Source organism: Toxotes jaculatrix, chromosome 8 (assembly GCF_017976425.1).
Source record: "Toxotes jaculatrix isolate fToxJac2 chromosome 8, fToxJac2.pri, whole genome shotgun sequence".
NCBI lineage: Eukaryota > Metazoa > Chordata > Actinopteri > Toxotidae > Toxotes > Toxotes jaculatrix.
The window spans coordinates 13,451,692-13,455,990 of NC_054401.1; positions in this window are offsets into that span (position 1 = coordinate 13,451,692).

Genomic DNA, 4,299 nt, shown 5'->3' on the forward strand with positions numbered 1-4,299 from the left:
AAACACATGCACCACCCGCACTCAGACCCGCTCTGAGCAGCATCAGTTTCTCCACCGCTGCGTGGAGGGAGGGCGCGCGCGGGCGGCAGAAGCGTGAATGGCTGCGGGAAAGTCCAATTAAAATGCAGAACGGCGCCTGGCGTCACCTGAAAGGGGCGGGGTTTTATCTCATTGACAGCATCTTTTCCGTGACGCGTGGAGGAGGAACCCCCCCAAGAGCAAGGGCAAACGGGGAAGACACGGTCAGGCTCATCACTTTGCAAGCGAGTCATTTAATTACGGAGGCTTTTAATTATTGTGTAATTGCAAATGTGTTTTAGTTTTACATTACGGTGTCTGTTTTATAGATGAGGAGTGGAATTATTATTACATGTTTTACCGACTATGAGGGATGGTAAAAGTTAAGTCGAAATCATCAGAGTGACAAGATAAACGCCACCACAAGACATGAACTGATGAATGATATATGGACAGAATTTGATGATTAAAATGATAATATACCGCCGCCTGCCGGGAAAAGAGCTGAATCACAGGTTTTCCGCTGTGCTCCTGGCTGTAAAAGAACTGTAGTCAAAGGAATTTACAAAAACAGTTCTGATATATATGTATTTAAAAAAGATGAGCATCAGACCAATGTGTGACTAAGCAAGCCTGAACATTTATGTAACCTTGAAGTTTTGCAAAAATGCATGTTTGTTCAGCAAAAAACAAACAAACAACAACAACAACAAAAGCACTATTATCTCAGCTGCCTTTAAGAATACATAAGAAATAGCCTCACAACTTGATGTTGTCTACAATATTCACCAAGAAAAATGCACTGGTTCATTTTGCTGTGTGGGGCCGGTATTGGATATTTTTTCTTTTTGAAAGTCTGAATGAGAGGCTGTTATATCACCCAAGGTTGCATGCTTGCCGCTCAAGGACTTACTGTCACAACAACAAAAAAACACACAGCGCTTTCACAGCGAGTCAGCCTGGCTGCAACAGATTACGTGTGAAAAGGCTTTTTTTTTTTTCCTTTCACATCATCCAGCTGAGACGGTCACTGCAGCACCTACAACAGTGAGAGGTGGATTCCATAACACAAGCAGCACAATGGTCCATGGTGAACTCTGTGTCACATTTTTTGGGGGAGGAAAAAAAATCAGCTGCATACAAATGTTCTTCTCTGTATAATTAGAGAGGTTCCAGTAAAGACCAAAGAATTCATCTGTGCAGAGTTATGAATTTACTGCTGCAGAATATTCCTTCTGTGTGAACTGTGAAGGCTTTGAAGGCTGTTTCTTTTATTTTACCCTTACAATCAGCCATGGCTTATGGGAGCCTTATATAAGACCATCATTGTATAATACATCCTAAGCTCTAATGAATATTGCAAATGAAATGTGGGGAACCAAAGAGCAAATTAACAATGTTTGCCAACTGGCCCGACTGTTTACAAAACACTGAGCAACTACTGAGTTAAATAAACAGTCTGCAAAGTTGCTTAAAAGAAATAATGAGTCACAGACTTAAAATCCAACTATTTTCTTGTGAGCATATGAGAAATCTTACAGCCTTATTAGTCACACTTCATTTTTGTGCCTACCGGTTTTTGGAAGCAAATCTTAGCCGTAATAATATGACTCTTAAAACCCACTGAATATCCTACACTCTCATGAAATTTAACCATGATTGTATTGTAGAGGTAATGTTGAAATTAAAGCCCCTCTGTATTTATTGCATTTGAAATTTGAAATTTGAAAATTTGAAATTTGAAATTTGACTTTGAAATCCAGTCATCTGAATGAATGTGTTTTTATTTATCTGGTTTTCCCCTCGGAATTTTCCACTAGGTTATTAAAGGTTCTGAAATGCAGTTGGTAAAAACTGGATTCAGGATGAACTAATTCTAATCAAAAACGTTTTTGCTAAAATTCAAAATGAAATATTAGGACTTAGGCTACTAAGGATATTATTATTATATTTCCTTCTCTTTCCCTTAAATGTTCCATCTGAATTTGTGAACCCTAAAACAAAAAACAAAACAAAACAAAACAAAACAAAAAAAAAACACAAAACAATCAAACAACAACTTAGAATTAAGTTTTTGAAACTTGATCACTTTTGATTAAATAGAAACTTAAAAGAGGGGAAATCAAACCACATAAATTCAGATTTGATGGCTTTGCTGGTAAGATCTTACAATTAAGTACTCAAATACAACTATTTTCTTCCACAGATGTTATGTATATAATGTATATTCATAAGGTTATCCGTGGAGGTAGTAGCAGTTGATCCCGTAGAAGTCGTGTTTTTTCCCTGTGACAACATTGTCCCTCAGGTTCACAGCGGCACGTGTGATGGAGCTATTGAATTTGCGATGGGCTTCTGACTTACTGAATGTATTTTGAAGGTCCAGGAGGCTGAGAGCTCCATGTTCTCTACCCATAGTCCCAACTCTGTCCACCTGATGAATGCCAGGCAGGACGGGAGGCCTCGGCAGGATGCAGGGGTTAGAGATACTGTGTGACAGCTGTCTGACCTCTGCTAGTTTCTCCTGCTCTGAAGCAGCCCTTGATAATAACTCAGTATGTGAGTCGATACCTGTCTGGTCTTTGGCTACGGCTGACTGACTGCAGCTAGATGAATTTCTTCCAACTTTAAAATACTGCTTTTTGCTGCTTGGTTCATCACAGAGCTTGATCAGGCTTTTCTTTCTGTTGACATCTATCTCTCCCTGAGAAAGTGGGTGGCTGAGCCGGTCCAGGGGTCGCTCTGTGTCTACGATCCAGGCAGTGTTAGCCTCTTGGCTGCTCTGTGACATGGATACTTGCATGAGACTTTCATCAAACTGGACTTTGCAGTTTTCTCTCTCCCCGTCCTCATACACAGAGCTTTTGTGCTCAGCCTTCTGTGCTTCTGTGGAGCTAGTGCTGTTCTCTGATTGACTATGGCCCTTTGGATCTGGTGCCTCATTATGCTTAGCTGTGAACTCTTGTGGTCTATGTTGGGTTATACTAGCTGCAGCAATGCCTTGCTTTGGAGCTGAAGATGGATTTAGGATTTCAACAGCAGTGGGGCTGCAGGTGTTGCTCCTCCCCACACAGCCCCCCTGTCTTCTTCTACATCCTTGTTTTGGTTTAGAGGGAACAAACAGAGGATAAGACCTTTCTCTCTGTGGGGAAAAGAACTCATTAGGATCAGTGTCGCACACTGTAAAAAGGTACTCTGTCTTCAAGTATCTTACCAGTGGTGCAGTGTGTGAATTCATCTCAGAGAGGTCACTAATTTTTTCCTTGAAATCATCTATCTTCAAAGGATTTGCTGGCCCAGATCCTTAAAAAATATCAAATATTAATAAACCAGATTGTTGATCACTGATTTCAGAATCACTTAAATCCAATTACTGGACTATTTATGACTTTGCAAAATGGTTCGTCACACTAACCTTTCATAATTTCTAAGACCAAACTGTACTCTGTGTTCTTGCATGTGCTTTAATCAGTTTCCTTCTAATACATTAACAGTGTTTAGGATTCATTACCAGTGTAGTGCATGTGGTAAGAGGTGATCCAGTGGGTCTTCTCCAGATTTTTCAGCATGTTGCATGTCCGCGCAGATAACGAGACATCCCAGTCACGGAGTTTAGGGTTGGGCAGCACTGCCTTTGGAGGAGTGGGGTAGAACACTTGGTTCTCTCCCTTCAGTGGCTTCGGATGCTGGAGGAAGTTGTTGTAAGGTATTTTTATGCATCAGTTAACTTCAGTGACAATGTGAAGCCCTATATCTTATTACTCACATCCAAGAAGATGTGTTCCCCTGTCCACGTAACAGCCTTCTTTTTGGTTTTTATGGGTGTCTCCAAGATTTCATGTCTATATGGACCACCTTTGCATGGAAATGAAGACATTTTAAAGACTTTCTCTGGAAATGTTCTGTTCTGCTGTCCACTTTTACCACAACATATTTTCCTCTTACCAATAGTTTTGCTCAGCAGAGTGACATCTGGTGCACTATTTGGAATGAGAGGGCTGAGGTAAGGTTGGGAGGCAGCTCTCACTCCTGTCTCAGGGTCATCTGGAGAACGGAAGGATGGAAACATTGCAAACCGGGAGATGTGGGAAGAATAAGGATGTTCCTTTGGAGCTGGAATTCTGATCATTTTCTTCCTGTTTTAGGTACAAGTAGATTAAACGTATGAAATGTTTGAGGCAGACACAGGAAAACTTGAAAGTGGCGATCTTTGCACAAAGAAATCAGTCTGTTCTGTGTTTAGGCAAAGTACTCACGCTATATTTATATCAGTTGGTTTTG